Source organism: Mus musculus, chromosome 6 (assembly GCF_000001635.26).
Source record: "Mus musculus strain C57BL/6J chromosome 6, GRCm38.p6 C57BL/6J".
Classification (NCBI taxonomy): domain Eukaryota; kingdom Metazoa; phylum Chordata; class Mammalia; order Rodentia; family Muridae; genus Mus; species Mus musculus.
In genome coordinates, this window is record NC_000072.6 from 51976904 (window position 1) to 51995897 (window position 18994).

The 18994-nt window shown below is 37.8% G+C and overlaps 1 protein-coding gene across 1 annotated transcript in view; it reads right to left on the minus strand.

Annotated features, from left to right (window-relative positions):
• Skap2 (src family associated phosphoprotein 2) overlaps window positions 1–18994 on the minus strand; it is a 153385-nt gene that overhangs the window by 117739 nt on the left and 16652 nt on the right. The window lies entirely within an intron of this gene.

Below are 18994 nucleotides of genomic sequence, written 5' to 3' on the forward strand. Positions count from 1 at the left end.
AGCAACATAGATTACATAGCATCTAATTAAAAACAAACTCAAGAGAAACACTTTCACATGAATGAGCAACTCTTAAAAACTTCCTAAAGAATATGAAGATCATGTTCCATGAAGAATTAACACAAATGTGATCAATTAAGTCCCTGTCGAAATGAGCTACTTTATAAAAAGAACCCTTAAGAGTTTAAGAAATTAGTTTTATAATATTTACTTTAGAAAAAAATATGTCTGGTTTACTATGTGTTATGGAAAATGGCTTAAGTTTTATGAATACATGCCTGGACATATCTTTTCAATTATTGAAACTCAGATAAACTTTTCATAATCATTTTTTGATTTGTTTATGGATGTTATGAGACATGAAAGTAAAACCCCTCATCTACAAAATGAAACACAAAATATAAACAGATGATCATTTTCAAAATGACAGATGAAGAAAGAAAGACAGTAATGCAGATGTTAGAGAGCTATCTGCACACTAACTGAGATTTCTAAATATTCATGTTAGGGTCATGAGGGCAATCAAAATGGGATTTTAAACACACATTCAAGTAATTTTCAAAACAAATGCATGTGCTCTGAATGAAAGAGAAAGCCTCTACCATTAACTTGAAATTAATCTGTCTTGAAAGGAGAAGCTGCTGAAGAAGCCGACAGAACTCAGGAGAGCCCCCAGCTGGCATCCAGAATCTGTTTTGGTGTGTTCCATTCTTTTCACGAGAAACCTTGTTGTGCTCTCACAAACACCAGAGAAGGTTCTCTAAATAATAATCAATAATTAGTTGCAAGGAAACAGGATCAAGCCACAACAAACCACCTATAAGTTGTCTAACAATATGACAAACTCATCTTGTTTATAGCAACCACAAAGAACCAACATAACTTGTGGTGCCAAGAAGCCAGATGGTACTGCTGGAAAAAATTAAGTCTACAGATTGGCAGCTCGACCCTATGAGTATTGCCCAAGGGAGGGCAGAGTGGAAGAAGAGCGGGAGGCTGCGTGTAGTGGGGATAAATCAATTACTACCACCTCACCTCCTTCCTGTGAAACCCTAATGACAGATTCTAAATACCATGCCAGTGGGTTGTTCAGGGCTTAAACAGTCCAAGCATTACTTGTGAATGATAAGATATATAACTAAAAGATAGAACATAATTTCTGTTTTCAGCACTGGCCTAGTACTAAAACCTTGACCCAACCACAGAGAATCCATACGCGGTAAGCACTGAAGCGTGTTTTGGAAGAGCTGTCGGTGAGGGGGTGTTACTTTTGTTTTTCTGTCTACCTTCCACTTTGTTTTGTATTTGATGATGGCATTTGTTAAGTTCTGTATGTTTTCTAAGAGAATTCTGCCTAGGTAATGGCTCCATATGCTAGTCTCAGAATTAAACAATTGACCTGCAGGCTTTATTTTTATTTATAAAAATTCCTTTGTTTTTGTTCAAAACACAATTTCCACTGTGTATTATCTATGACTTGCTAAAGAAGCAGCAATATTTCAAGACATGTTCCAAGTAAATTTTACAGTAAAAAGCACGCACACTGTTTTGCTGGATGATGCTGGGAAATGTCTGTCTGCTGTCGTCATGCTTTTGCAGCACAGGACAGTTGGGCATTCGGTGATGTCTCAGGGAGCTTAGGCACTACTACCATCTTGGACCTCCATCACTTGTGAACATGGGCACACGTGCATACATATGCACACACATGCACAAACACATGCTCACAGACACACGGCTACTTGGCATTAATCCCACTTTTATTACTCAGAAACTGAGACACTATAAAGAGTTAAAGGCAGAAAACTCACACGACTTTTTTAATTCCAAGAACATATAATTTACAATATAAATGTGCTGAGGCATTTAATATATTAGCAATTACACTGACAGATGGCCTTTGAACTTTGTCTCAAGTACCAATCAGTGACAGATCAAAATAGATTTCATTAATAAATAAATTTGATAAGGCAAGGAATTTTTCTGGTTAATTAGTTTTTAAGAGCAAGAATGAGTTTATAAAGCTGTTGGGAAAGTGTAGGTGAATCACACATGCTAACCCATCCAGTGTTCCCAAAACCTAACAAGCTGAGGGACAGGAGACAGCACAATCCATGTGCTATCAGAATCCCTAACACACACACACTGACAACCGGTGACAGAAAGTTGACTCTGAGAGGATCAGCCTTACCTAGGTGATACCTAACTCACTCTTCCTCACCTATCAAAACTGCATATGTGCTTCAAATCCTTTGTCTGAATCATCCTCTTAGGTCTTCAAATAATTGTTCGACCTTTGTATTTCTGGGCTAACTAAATAACAAATTAATAATGTTTTTTACAGTCTTGGAGGAATACAGCTAAGTCACAGAAGTATCGATATTCACACAGGTAAGTAGTTTTGTATATTTGTGAAGAATAATAAAAACATACAGATACAAAAACAAATAGAGATTATTGAAACTAATATAAACAGAATAAGCAGAACATAATAACAGGTACCTTATTAAAGCTCAATGAGAAACAAAGCACAAAGTATACATCACAGAACAGTTATAAACTAGAGGAGCTACCAGTATATAAAGTCCAAACACAACTCATATACAAAATAAGCCTATCTTCCACAGGCTATTACCATACAAAGGAAAACTACAGATAACAGTATCATAATTCCAGCTGATACAACTCGAGGTAACAACATTAACATTTTAGTTTTCTTTCATTATAAAATATAGTCACAATACATATTTCTTCTTTTAAAAATCAGATTTAAAATCGTATTCTTAAATAAAGAGTGATGATAAAAAAAATCTTCCATTTATAAAATAGAATCCACTAATAAGTTCTCTTAAACTTAAAATATAACAAAATTTAAAACTTGTTTGTCTTAATGTTAGTAATTGTATACTGTAGCTTTCTGGCCAAGTCCATAAAGAGTCAAACAAACAAAGGACATTTTGAATGTCAAGATCAGCTTCATATTAACATGTTTAGCATCTTTATAACAAAATAACCCAGCTAATGAGTCTATGGTTTAAGGCTCATTCTTATCAGATTCATATGCCACTGCTTCATCATCTCCTATTGCCCAAGAGAGACAGAAAGCTAAATACATTTCATCAAAATAAGAGGCTACTGCTGGCGCATGTCAACTGTAACACAGATCTGCCTGTTGAATACTAAGTCATAAAAACAATTACAGATTATCAACTCCCCTTCCAGCTATTATAACATAACATAATTAAATGTAATATAGTCTAACACAACTTAAACTATCTATGTTCAAACATAGATTAAAAATTCCAGAGAAAAAAATGTATGAAAATCAAGTTAAGCATTCAATACCCTAGCCATCTTGCAACATTATAATAGACAAGAACTATTTTGCATATTCCTATACAAATTATGTACCATGCACTTATGCTTACTGTAATCTTATAAAATACTATAATTACCACTATTTTTATAAATTAAGAAAATAAAACATAGAGAGAAAATAAAATTTCCAAAGTCACGTGTCATGCCAGGACTAAACTGGGCTGTTTATGTTATAATAATTTGTACACTTAACCACAACAGTATATTTTATCCTTGAACTAATGAAATACAAGGTTTAGCTTCTATAAGGCCCTTGTAAATACAGCATGCGAATACTAGGAAGTATATCTGGGCAGCTTGAAATATGATTTAATGTTATTTAAGCTGCCAGGATAAAACACAGCCCTATAACATGATTCCTACATTAAAAGAGAAAAATAATTAGACAATAAAAACAAAGGGAAAAGAAAAATATCTAAGATCTGACCAACATTCAAACGAATGCCAAAGCTACCAAAATAAAATGTATCCCATGACTCTATAATCACATCAAGTGTGATTATAAAATGTTGTTAGTTGGGATCATATGCTTAGAAACAAAGGCAGCAAGTCTCCTGGCTTACCTGTGAGGGATGCTGGGGCAGATGTCTCTCTTCTGAACACCTTAATCCATCTCTTTCTACAACATCTGACAGGTCTTATCTTTCTCATGACAGCCAACATGTTTAGGCAAATCAATCAGTGATTTTCCATATCTCTATCCCATATCTCCGTCTTGCTCTCAAATAACTCGGACTAGTTTTCCCAGTATACCTTCAAGTTTAACAGACCTGATCTCTGTTTTCCACTTCACCCTTTTCTTTGCAGAAGATATCACTTCCTCAAGAGAAGATTCTAAGGATCACCTACACAGTCATCAAGTCTGTCCTTGTTTGCTTTCTGTTGTCCTGATAAAATGCCAACCTGGTGACCAAAAGCAACCTGGTGAGGAAAGGGTTCACTTCAACCTGCAAGTTGCAGCCCACAGTCAAGGGGAGTCAGGGCAGGAACCGAGGCAGAGACCACAGAGGAGCATGGCTTGCTCGGCTTGCTCTCTTCTACCACTGAGGCCCTGCCCAGAGTTAGCACCAGCTGCACTGGGCTCTCCCATATCAAACAGTAATCCAGGAAATAGCCTACAGACTTGCCCGAGGTTGTATGGTACAGGCTTTCCCCATATGCCATCTCTCTTCCCAGATCATTCCAGTCTGTGTCAAGCTGACAAAACAAAACAAAACAAAACAAAACAAAACAAAACAAAACAAAACAAAACACCAAGCACTACTAAGTCTATCACTGTCATTCTCTGTATCTCCCATGCCTCTTAACGCCTCGGTTTCTACCCACCAAGTTGAACAATGACCTTCATCTCAGGTCTTTGCCTCTGAGAAGTGCACCAAGCCCCCATCTTTCTTTTTCTTTCTCCTCCTCCTTCTCCATCTCCAATATTCCGACACTACAAACCAAATTTTGTGTTTATTTTTTCTGTGTGTTGGTTAAGGTGCTAGAAACTGAACTTAGGCCTCACAAATATTTCGAAAGCTCTCTCCCACGGAGCTATATTCCCAGCCCGTTATTATTTGTCTTTTGATTCATTCCTCACAATCCTTACCTTTCCTTGCTTTATCTCATATTTTCTTGGCTGATCTTCATTCTTTATTTATATGGCCATAACTTAACCAATTATGACTTTTGTTAAATAGAACAGCTAATGAGCCACAGTGATAAACATAAGCTACGTCGTGTCATTTGTCTCTCTAATGAGAAAGACCTAGAATTCTTTTCTGAGGAAAATTTAAGACTGCCTACAGGCCAAATCCCTTAGGTCACTCACACAAAGTATGCTGGTCCTCTGTGTGGCACAAGCCTTGGGAAGCCCCTCATTCTCTCAGGAGCCTATCCGCCCTTCCTCCAATTCTCTGGCTAAAGAACAGATGTATGATCTGGCTCTAAGTAGCAACAAAGAAGCACAGTCCAGTCAGTACTCAGAAAGCACACCCCAAATTTCTCTGCTATCCAGTACTATAAAGAGCAGTAGATGTGAACCCAGATGAAGGATGCACAGTGCAACTGTTTGTCCAACTCAGGGATCAGAAAAGAAAAGGAGGGCTGAGAGCTGATGGAGCACTGAAGGACAAACCTCAAAAGACACATCAAAAATGAAAGAAAAATACAATACAACCCAGAGCCACCAGGTTTTTTGGTTGGTTGGTTGGTTGGTGGATGGTGGGGGGGCAGTTGCTAAGAAGAATTTTTAGTGGATGTACAAAATTTTTCAAAAATGAAATCATGATTTTAGCCAAAAATACTATACCTTTAAACTGAATTTATAACATGGCCTAACCAATTTGAGGCTTCTGTTCTACACACTCTTTATATTGTCTTACCTCTAAACCAAACCATCAGAGAGTTGGACTCCTAGGCCAAGGATTTACAAATCTTTTCAGTACAGGATCAGACAAGAAATGCTCTAAGCATTGTGAGATATATGGTGTATGTTATAACTGTCACTGTGCATGGCTTTACCGGAGGGATTATCAGGAAAAATGCAATATGATGCCATTCCATGATTGTGTAAGCATGAGAGAGAATACTTATATAAAAGCTATCATGTCACTAGGCAATTATACCCTATACCATCATATACATGGTCTATCATTTACCAAAATATCACTATGAAGAGCATGACTATTCTTACCGATGCTGTTATAACATGACACCTGACCAGAGATAGCATGTAAAAATGTCATAACTATGCTCCATTTTTTAAAGCATCTATATATAAATAGTAACTGACCAGATTTGTCTCCCGGCCTAAAGAAGCCAACCCATGATATTTTGCCTCCCATACAATGACTTGTCCTGCCCAATCTGCTTCATATTTGAGCTAATGGACCTATTAAGACAGAACCCCAGGTGTTACTGACCTTAGAATTGTACCTACTATAAAGCATTCATGACTGCCTTACACATGGCACCATTTCTTAAGCCTCCTTACAAGTAATTTCATCAGATCCTAGTCCTACTAAGAGCTATATCTCTCTTGAATTATTGATTCATTTTTATATCAGGAACACTAAAAATAATATACTATATCAGTTTTCTGGTTTTGCATTTACTCACACGAACCTCAAGGCCACACAAGTAGCTCCTGTCCTAGCAGAGCTGGGGCCCTGAGGTGTGCAGGGGAGACCCAGAGGCTGAGCCTGGCCTCCCATAAGCTGTCCTGACCCTCTCTGCCTAGCATCTCCTAATTCACTTTCACATTAGCATAATGTATGTATGTGTCTCTGGATCTTTCTATGCCTCCATTGATTTTAGAAGACAATATAAACTGGGAAAAATAAGGTAAAAAGCAGTCCTGGGGCTGGAGACAGCTCAGCAGCCAAGGGTCTTCACTTGGTGTTCTCACGGAGAGGCTGGTCAGGTCCCAGAACCCACATGGCAGCCCACAACTATCAAAAGCTCCAGTTCCAGGGGATCGGATGCCTTCTTCTAAGCTCAGTGGACATTGTGCACTCATGTGGTGAACACAGCAGGTAAAACACTCACATATAAAATAGATCTAAGCCAAAGAAGGAGAAGAGGAGGAAGAAGAGGAGGAAAAGGAGGAGGAGGAAGAAAAGAAGAGGAGGGGGAAAGAAGAAAAAGCAGACCTACTGAGGACAAATTAAATTCAAATAGTCTAAAATTCTATTTTAATTTATCTCTAATCTCTACAGTTCTGCATTTTGTGTCAGTGCCAAAAGCTAAGAGTGATCTGTTTACCTATTTAATGTTTCCCACCACAGAACGCTAGGAAGAGCAATATAGCCAAACAGCAGTTCAGTTCAGTTCCTGTTCTGTTTTGTTGAAACAGGGCCTAGATCATATAGCCCTGACTGGCCTTGAACTTTGAGCAACCCTCCTGCTTCAGCCTCTGAACACCGATATTATAGACTAGTACTGTGATACAAAATGAAAAGCTAAACCAAAAGCAAACAAATATTACTAAGCTGAAAGCTGACCCTCACAAAGGTTTGAAGGTTTCATTTAAAAGGTCAGGGCCAGGGAGGAGCTTGGCAGAGCACTTGTTCCATGCTTTTGAGGCCTTTGTCTGAATCTGCAGCAGGGCAAGACATACATACATACACATACAGAAGCAAAACTAGCTAGTCTAGACCATTACCCTTACTTTTAATTTTTTGCCTCCAGCAACTCCCTATATAAATAACTTTAAATTTTTTCATGCATCACTATTTTAAGCCATTGCTTTAGGAACAATATTCTCTAAAGACCTTGACACACCCACTGTTAAGTATGAAAGAGCTGCATACCATCGACCCCAGCCATGTGTTCTCTTCTTTCCGCACAGCCTTTACAAACTCTGCATTTAGCTATACTTTCAGACATCTACATTAGAACAGATTTTTGGTTCTGCCTACCCTGAACTGCTGTGTCTTTCCTGAAGAGTACCTCCGTTTTCCTTAGGACAATGGCAACTCCTGCCGTCCCCATGAAGTTCTAGCTGAGTTGATTTAGAACACTGACCAGGTCCTGGGTAATTAGAGCGATTCCACACATACATATACACCATGGAGACTGACTCAAAATACACACAGAAGCCAAAGCACAGACTTCAACAGGAGCAGCTGAGAGGTTTCTCTTTCCATGGGACTGGCAGAAAATATCTAAGAGCTGTTGGTGGCTGGTACAGATAATCTGTGCTTCGGCACCCTACAGGAAGAGTCTCTTAGAGGAAGTTACCTCTAGGAAAGCAGGATGTGCGTGAGAATGCTCACCACGGTGGAGGGAGTTCCTACATGGACCCAAGTAGGCATGAAGCGAGATGCCAGCTGTATCCTCTCTCGTGGATAAAATGAAGCACAATCACTTGTGTGTTTGCCTAAATGATTTGAGCTCTCATAGTCCTAACCAGTTTACCCCTTTTCTAGGCTGTTTACTATCTCCACAACCCATACACCACCATCTCCTCCTCCCAGACCTGGCTCAGATGCCATCTGTAAGTCTGCTTTCACTCCAATCAGAATTATTATTTTCTTCCTTCTATGTTTCTTGTAGTAGTAACTATTCCAACTTGCCTTGAATTACAGTTAATCTACTAACCTGTAAAGTCTTCAAAGACCATGGCGTATCTTATTAATCAACTCATCCTCTGCAGCCTCCCCTAACAGTAGAATCTACTGACTTAAACTTTTAGTCCACTTAGCACTCTGCCTAAAATATGCAATAGTGTTACCTTTTCTTACCATCTAGATTTTAAAAGATAAACTCCTTATCTCCTCTAAGGCGTATTTTCTTTTCGAAAAGAACTATTTGAAGCATACTAGAGGCTTGCAACATACATATATTCCAGGAGATAGGTCCCAGGGTAGCAATACCAAAACAAGTCCTATTCAACAAAAGAAATGTATGTGAATTTCGTTTCCCCATGGTAAAACATTACTACTCTTGATATTAAAATATTGTTTTTATTAACCTCTGTTAGTGTTAAGAAAGTGATGAACAGGTTCAAAAGAGAACCACTCACAAATGGCATTAGAAAGTAAGGAGCTGCTTCTAGAGACAGTCATACCAGCTGAAGCAAGATCACCGCACTGAGAGGACATTACTTTTCTGACCATTGTTAAGCATGATGCTTTGGTTTATGCTTTATGCTTTGTTTTAGGCATGAAAAAGAACTAGATAACAACCAAATTACATCATCTTTTTCTCTAGACGTTACAAATGAAAAGCTTTGAGAGTCCCCATCCCTTGGCTTTCATATAAAAATATAATTAAATATCTAATTATAAATTTGGAAACTGAATATATATGTGATATGTAATTTCACAATAAATGTGAAATTACAATCCCTAAAGTTTCTCCACAGCAGACCCAACTTCATATTTAAATTGGCATTAAATTATGACTATGAAAGAATACAAAGGAAAAGATACAGGACTCAAAAAAGAAAATAGTAAGGTAATATTCAGTGTTCTTGAGACAATTCTCTATAGTGAGGTAATATCCGGTGTTCTTGTGACGATTCTCTATAGTGAGGTAATAGTCGGTGTTCTTGTGACGATTCTCTATAGTGAGGTAATATCCGGTGTTCTTGTGACGATTCTCTATAGTGAGGTAATAGTCAGTGTTCTTGTGACGATTCTCTATAGTGAGGTAATAGTCGGTGTTCTTGTGACGATTCTCTATAGTGAGGTAATAGTCGGTGTTCTTGTGACGATTCTCTATAGTGAGGTAATAGTCGGTGTTCTTGTGACGATTCTCTATAGTGAGGTAATAGTTGGTGTTCTTGTGACGATTCTCTATAGTGAGGTAATAGTCGGTGTTCTTGTGACGATTCTCTATAGTGAGGTAATAGTCGGTGTTCTTGTGACGATTCTCTATAGTGAGGTAATAGTCAGTGTTCTTGTGACGATTCTCTCTGAGCTTCATTTCCCAACCTCCTTCCCTAACACATCACTAACTAATAGCTTTGTAAAACATTGGTTACTAAGGGAAAGGGTGATTATGAACTTGGATAAAACAAGAATGTCAAATTGCTGCTAATGCGTCTATGTGCTTTCTCTGGGTTTTTAGAGCGAGACTGTCACATGCAGATCAGCAGCAGACCACATCAGGCCCAGTCTTTAGAGCACACTGAACAGTGGTGCTCAGACGCGTGACAAGCTGTTTCTGTACACTGGCTCCCGTACCTGACAAGACTGCTCAGCTTGGTAACTGATGACACCTCCATAGCCTTACAAGGGTGAAGAGGTCAATGCAAAAAGTCAGACTCACTCTCTTTTATAAAACCTAAAGGCAGCAACAACTTTTCAAAATTATAACCCCAGCACGCTTCTGTAATGAAGCACCGGCAGAGCCTTGCCCAGGAAAGTCAGAAAGTTTGCCAAATAATCTAGACTACCTGTTCTCAGAAATAATGTGTCCATGTAAACCCAGAAGAGCCTTGTATTTTTACACGCAATGCAGCAAACACTGTTGCTTTGACATGTCAAAAGCATGATAATGCTAGAAGTGAGAACAGTGATGTAAACCACATGGGAAAACAGGAGTTGTTTATTAAATGATGTTAAAAAGGTATGAAATTTGAGACTTCCCTGAACTGAAAAGACAGCAAGAAAATTACCCCTTGCTATATGCCCAACTGTTAAACATGCACAGGGCTATAACTGGACTGAAGGCAGACTACACTGTGTCCCTTCCGCTTGGTTTATAATCCCACAGTCTCCTACGGTAGGAGAAACCAGTGTTTTGATAAATCACTTTAGCCTTAAGTTAAAAAAAAATGAGAAAATAACACACTAAAAACCTATTATATTTCTTAGATGTGACAATAAAATCACATATACTGAGGAAAAATAAATTAAACTTCATAAAAACTTCAAATTTTTAGCCAGGCAGTAGTGGTGCATGCCTTTAATCCCAGCACTTGGGAGGCAGAAACAAGTGAATCCCTGTGAGTTCGAAGCCAGCCTGGTCTACAGAGTGAGTTCCAGGACAGCCAAAGACAGCCTTCAGCAAAGACACATAAATGGTCAACAAACACATGAAAGCTGATTTACATCAGCAGTCACTAGAGAAAAAAAAAAGCAAACCAAACTACAATGACATAGTACTTTCTTTCCATTAAGATCTCTAGATCAAAAAAGATATTGGGCAGGTGTAGTATCCCACTCCTTTAATCCTAGAGCTCTGAAGGCAGATAGAGTTGGGTCACTGTGAATCTGAGGCCAGCCTAGTCTACCAAGTGAGTTCCAGGATAGCCAGAATGATGTAGAGAAATCCTGTCTCAAAAAAACGAACAAACAAAAAATATATTAATAAGGGTAGAGCAGTCTGCTGAAAAAGTAGAGTCTCATACACTACCAGGATACACATGAAGTTGCAGAGTCATTTGGAAAAAGTCTGGCAATTTTAAAAAAACCATAAATTTACATATATGAGTCACTTTATATCCTCAAAGAAATACAAGCACACATTCATACAGAAGATCATTCAGCTATTCATAGAAGTGCTATTCATAATAGCAGAGAAGAGAAAATGATTTAGACATCCACTAGCTGGTGAATGAACAGCAGTCGTACACACACAGTGATGTATTTCAGGGTCAAAAAAACAGAGTGAATAACTGACACATGCCACAACAGAGATGAACCCTGAAATGTTAAGGAAAGGAAGCCACGTGTTACACAACACTCATCAGAATTCTTCACATTAGAAAACTGCACAGACAGAGAGCACATTCATTCATTCTAACTAGGCCCAAGTCAGGGAAGGAGAAGACAGGCTTGGGGGAGAATGGGCAGTGACCACTCATGGCACAGCGTTTCCTTCTGTGGTGATGAAGAGATTCCAAAATTACTGGGAAAATATTTACTCAACTCTGTAACTGAATGAAAGAATGCTGGGTTATGAACTTTAAGTGGCCAGATCTTGTGGCTACATTAAATACATTTCAATAAAGCAGTTATAACTAGTAATATGTCTACAATACCATTCTTTATCATATTCTCTTGGCAAAAATGTAAATGTTACTTGGTTTATAGAACCAACTCTTCCCCTGACTCAGAATTTGAAATAACAGATTTCTTTTTAAGTGCAAACCAATACATAATGGTAACATCTTTCACCAAACTAAGTTAGTAGGTGGATCAATACCGGAAGCCAACCATGCATTGTGGCTCGAGAGGCAGAGGCAAGCAGATCTCTGTGAGTTTGAGGTCAGTCTGATCACATAGAGAGTTCCAGGCCACGCAAGACTAATAGTGACTCTGCTTCAAAACCAAAAGATGTGAAGCCAGCACCAAGTGTTCCTTAGCCTCCCTGCTCAACCCTCACCTCCTGTTCTGCTCCAAGCTTTCTCTGTCCTGTCAATCTTTCACTAGTTCTTAACACACTCACTTTCTGCATGATTCCTTCTTGTCCTACATCCCCTTGGTTTATCTGAAAATGTCTTCCTCTACTCATTACAACTGTATCTATCTAGCCTTACTAAATTCTACCAAACTCTAGGTTCTCCTATAATGCACCTACTAATACCAGTTTGCAATACTCTTCCCTTTCTGAATACTTACAATAACTATTGTACATATTGTCATATCCACAATAACACTACAGTTACTTTAGAAGAGATAGTTATAGTTCTTTGCTAGTGCTTACAGAATCTAAGTTCTTCCAGAATGCCTGTGTTTATTTGAAGTGACTAGAGCTAAGGCAATGACAAATTTCATCAGACTTTGATTCTTCTTAGAAAGGGGAACAAAATACCCATGGAAGGAGTTACAGAGACAAAGTGTGGAGCAGAGACTGAAGGAATGGTCATCCAGAGACTGACCCACCTGGGGATCCATCCCATATACAACCACCAAACCCAGACACTATTGTGGATGCCAACAAGAGCTTGCTGACAGGAGTCTAATATAGCTGTCTCCGGAGAGGCTCTGCCAGTGCCTGACAAATACAGAAGTGGATGATCACAGTCATCCATTGGACTGAGCACAGGGTCCCCAATAAAGAAGCTAGAGAAAGAACCCAGGGAACTGAAGAAATTTCCAACCCCATAGGAGGAACCATCCAGTATCCCCAGAGCTCCCTGGGACTAAACCACCAACCAAACAGTACACATGGTGGGACTTGTGGCTCTAGCTGCATATGTAGCAGAGGATGGCCTAGTCGGTCATCAATGGGAGGAAAGGCCCTTGGTCCTGTGAAGGTTCTATGCCCCAGTGTAGGGGAATGCCAGGGACAGGAAGCGGGAGTGGGTGGGTTGGTGAGCAGGGGGAGGTGGGAGGAGGTAGGGGATTTTCGGGGGGTGGGGAAGGAAAGGGGATAACATTTGAAATGTAAATAAAGAAAATATCTAATTAAAAAAAAAGAACATCATCTTATTCATCTTTGAATACTTCATTGCCTTATCCAAACATCATGTTCCCTTCTTTATGTATAGTGCAAATAACCGCTTATTTGTTGAATTAAAAATGGAAATTTTTGTTAAGTCTGAGCTTTCTAACTTTGCAATCTTTTCTTACTTAGCCTATTTTGCTATAATCATTCACCTACTTTGTTTTACTTTGATATGTGTTCCCATTAAATAGCATAAAACCTTAGAAAAATTACTTTTTCTTTTTTTCATCTTGATAGAGTGCCTAAGTATGTATAATACTAATGTCAGGAGTCACCTTCCTTCACTCTTCTATCTTATCCAGTAAGGCAGAATTTCTAAAGCAAACCCAAAGCTCGATGCTGATAGGACCAGTCTTGTTGTCAGCTAGCTCTGGAGATCCCATCCCTGCCTTCCTTTCAAGGCTGGACTTACAGGCAGGCCACCCATCTACCTAGCATTTAAATGGATTGTGGGTATCCAAACTCCTGTCCTCGTGCCTGTTTGGCACGTGCTAAATCACTATGTCATCTTGAAACTTTGAAGAGATAGTTCTTATTGCCCTTTGTTTTTATCCACTCATACTTTGTACCATAAAAATATTACATGTCTATGTGTGTTCTATCCCTAATCTAGGGCAGAGGAGAAAGCTCAATGAGTAGAGATATTTGCCTCCAATGCCAATAACCAGAGTTAATCCGTAGGACCCACATGATAGGAGAGAGAGAACTCCCAGAAGTCGTCCCCTGGCTTCCACACCATGCATGGCATGCATCCCACCCCTACACAAATAATATAATCTTTAAACAAAATCATGTCCTCTATTTAACAATGTCTTATAAAAGTATGTACCCAATACTAATACTTAAAAATGTTCTATACATAGAAATAACTAAAATAATCATTGGATAAAAAAATACAAGCTAGTAATTTAGAATACTAAAATAAAATATTTAAACATATAAATGTACATTACATACACAGGATATGTTAAAATTGAAAGTTAAATTCTTAGGAGATGAAAGATGCTAACCCCACACTCAAAGTCCTAGGTTCAATCCCCAATTGATCGATAAATTCTTAGAATAAAAAAGCTTTAGGTATCAAAAGCATAGGCTACTATGGCAGAAAAGCATTTGAATAGCTGTCTTGAAAGAATTCTTTTCTGGTTACAAACATTATTTCACAGTCTAGAGACACCCTGAAAGAAGTAAAACAACTACTGCTTTACTTTGTATAAGAAAAAATTAGCACTATAACTGATTTTATATGTGGAAAAAAAAGTCTTCTTCAAGAGTGTCATTCAGTTTATGTGCATGTGGGTGGGCTAATACCTAAGACGTGTTAGATGGCCTGTGAAAGCTCATTACTTATAGGCATCCTGGATAGCATATTTTAAATTCTTTTAATTACATTTCTCCGTGTATGTGTGTGTTTGTGTGGGTGGGTGTGCATGTGTGTGTACATACATGCACACACATTCACATGTGTCATGGGACTTGTGAAGAGATCAGAGAACAACTTGGAGCAATCAGTTGTCTTCTTCCACCATGTGGGCTAGAACTGAATTCAGACAATTAGGTTTAGCAGTGAGTACCTTAACCCACTAAGCCATCCTCCTGGCCCAGACCATCCTTTTTTAAGTAGTCTTTTGGAAGAAGTAGTGTTCATGTTTCATAAATCCAAATTTTTATATACTGGAGTTTTTAAGGGAAGGTATATTTAAAAAAGAAGAAAAATGTTCATTGATATCAAAAATTATGATCCAAATAGTTTAGCCTTTTTCTTATTCTCCAAGCTTTAAGGAATAGCTTACAGACAAATCTCAGTGCATATGAGTACACGCCTTTGCCAGTGCCCTGCTTGTCCCATATTTTACTGGGACTTCTAATTAGGAGGAAGCACATAATGACTTCTCTTTACTTCTGTCTCACATTAGCTCTCCTACACTCTCACCCTAGAGGTTCCAGATTCGTATCCACGAAGTGATTATGGTCTAGCCCTGACTCAGATTTGTAACAAATGTCCACAGGGATCCTTCGACCTGTCATTGACAAGAAGAGCCAATACATGTCTTCCAGTCCAGTGAATTCTTTCACCTCACCTCGGAGATCCATTGCAATGTCGTATGGTTAGAGGTCTCCTTTCACAAACAATGAAAATAAAGGAAAAATGACCTCAATGTAGAAAGTGGAAACTCAAGTCAATGTACTAGTAACTACTACAATCAGTTGTGACTAGTGACCAGCAACAACTGTACAGGGCTTACACCAGTGCACAAACATTGCACTGTGTGTTCAATAAGGGTTATCTTTGAAGCTTTCAGCCTAATTATCTCTAATTTTATCTGATACTGAATTACCCATTATATATTGGCACACCAAAGTATCTCCAGCCACACGATTAGCATAAAAATTTTAAGAGTGAACTACAATGATACCAAAACAATCATTAACTTGTGTCCTTGACTTTCCAGAAAAAGAAAGCTATGAAGCTAATAGAAAGAATCTGCTTTCTTTTGAAAGTTACCATAACAAACTGCAGCTCTGACTGCAATCATTTATAAGTAAAACCTAGCCTGCTGTTCTTTTTCAGTGTGGCATGTCCTTTTTTAGCTACTGGTCTCAGATATATTTCTTTTCTAAAAGAATAAAGTGTTGCCAAAGAGAGAGGAAAAAAAAAAACACGAAGTACATTTTTATGTTACAAACTATACAAAAATCTGTCACTATTTATGTTACAAGTCCAGTCATCAATACAGTGCTTTTTTTTTCAATGTACCACTCAAAAATCAATTATATCAACTCATTTGTATAGAGGAGAGAGCACCTTTCACGCAACTAGTATTAATGAGCAGACGTGACTATAGGATCTCCATCTGTTTCTCTGACAAAGCGGTGACTTCTCTAGTCTCTCATTGAAATTCCATTAATCTGGTGTACCAGGGTCCAATGTGAAAATCAAAACTCCATCTAACCCTTTATCAGCTCTCAATAACCTACACGTGAACTCTGCCTGTTAGCACGCAGCAAGTTATGATTTTGCTATCCATCAGGCAGCTGGCCAACAGCAACAACAACAACAAAAGACAGAATAGAAGACAGAAACCAGGCAGGCTGGAAACAACATGTCTGGCAGGGTCTGAAGATGTTGTTTTTGTTTCTGTTTTCATCCCCATTCAGTGTCGATAGGGTGTCTGGCCTTTGTGAGATTATGCATTATCCTCCTTGCCTGTGATTTAATTGCTACCAGCAATCAAGTCGAAGCATCACTGAAGTGTGCTTGAATTTCATTAGAAGATATAACTTATGCTACTTTCCTACAGTACCTAATAAACCATAAAGAAACCAAAACACATATGGCTTGAGGGAATAACTGGAAAATTAGGTGGCCATTTGGGAACTGGGTGAACTTTTGAACCAGAGGAACAGAGAAAAAGAAATATTAAAGGGAAAGACAGACTTAGAATTCATAGAGATGTGCAGCTTTGACCTTTACAATACCTTGAAAATTACATTAACTCTATGAAAAATACATTATCATGCTTCGAGTTTATAATCCATCAACATTCAGATACTGCTAGTGCCTGCCACAAGGTAAAAGTCAAAAGGACAAAACAACAACCTGACTTGACAAAGGCTAAGCGGCTACAGTTATTGTTAAATACATTTTTGTAATTAACACATCATTAGACTGATAACAGGAAAGGAAATTATATTCCACAAATCACAGAGAACACAGACAAAAATCTTTGCTGCAAAGAGCAAATGAGATGTTAGGTTGCAGTGACTGTCCAGTGACTGTATGAAAATGAACCTATCATGTTCCAAGAATATGTAAAGTTGCTAAAATCCTATTACTAATATATCACAATGAATCATAATAAAAGTAGAACATCTAATCTGCTCAAGAAATGTTTATGCACTAATAAATAAGCACAGATATTTAACAAAACTAGTGCTACACATAACCATGCCATCAATTACCTTTTAACGTTTTTTTCCTATTAATGCATTTATTTTGACTTTGAAAACACATGGAAAATTTTTAACTTGTTTATATGTATTTATTATGGGAGTGGTAAACATATGTACCAGAGTACTCATGAGAAGGTCAGAGACCAACTTGTGGGAATTGGTTTTCTCTTTCTACCACAAGTCCTGGGGATGGGACTCGGGTCTTCAGGCTTAGCAGCCATCTCACCAGGCACCAAAATCATTTATTCTTAAGAGAGAAAATGATAATCATAAAAATATTCTATAATTTAATAACAATTTACTTTAGACTATTTCTGGATCATATATATTTAACTGTTAGATTATTTTTTAAATTGTAGGTTTTTTTCATATTCAATAATATAATGGCCTCTACATATCAAAATATTTGTGCTATTTTTGAGAACTTGATAAACCGACTTGATGATATAGTAAATGTATATTTATTCTTTTGAATATAAATGTTCTGTCTCTGTGCATTTGTATAGATACATACACACACACACGTACATACGTTTTACAGAAAAGCAAACCAAATCATTGAAGTGAGGCTTAAAACAGTACATCTTAATTAATAATTTATTATTTTGCCTGAAAATACGATTTCTTCAATTATAAAATGGTAGCTATGAGGGCAGAGAGGGTGGTACTTGGCTATAGATGGCAAGCACTGGTGAAAAGAAGCATGCATCTTTGTATAAGACAGAAGACAGATAACATCCCTCCCTTTAAAATGTATTAAATGTAAAAGTTAACACAAAATGGATGCAATTATCACTGTTACACATTGGACAAAGTTCTGGATGTAAAAAAAGACTGTTTTGTTCTGAGTCAGTGGTTAGAATGTTTATCACTTATGCATGTACTCGACTTATCCCTGTTCTGCAATAGACATAATTTTATACCTCATAAAAGCAATTTATGTTTCCAAAGGGAATGATCTGGATAACATGGAATGTGGAGCGCTCTGATGCAGGAAGCACATTTTCATTCAGCAACTGTACTTAGAGACAGAACTGCACAGTCTGATTATCATATGGTGACAAAAGGCATCCTTCATTTCTATGTCTCAGTGAAACTTTGAGTGGCACAAATTAATATGCATGGCTAATGCACTGGTATGCATTCTTAATTTATACCTATAGATCACTCTTATGAGCTTTCTGGAGTGCCGAGTCACTTGACTAGCTATCAAAAAGGAGGCACTTGCTGCATCCTAAAAATAAGATTCATAAATCTGGTAACAGACCATAAGTTTTAAAAATCACTAAAATATAAACAATCAACTCTACTACTAATTCAATTAATATAAGACACCGTACTACTAATGCATAATATGGGGCAGGGTTAAAGGGTGATCAGAAAAATGAAAATGTATAGTAAAAAGGCATTTGATTAGGAAAAAAACTGTCTCAATATGAGAAGGTAATGTAGAAATAATTAATTTAATATTTTATGAACTCATTTTGTATTAAGTTTTAAGAAAAAATATACCAAATCTCTTGTTCATTACTCATACACTAAATAATACAAAAAAACATTAAGGAACACAATCAAATATTAAGCAAGACTATGATCATGTTAAATGAACCAACAAACTGTTACTAAAACCCTTCCTGTAATAGTACCAGCACTTGCCGAAAGATTCTAGTCAAAAGGGTTCTCTTTACCAAGGCAGCATCTACACATTCAAGAAGCCGCCCTAGGACCACAGAGAGAGAGAGAGAGAGAGAGAGAGCGAGCTTCAGAAAAGGTTCTG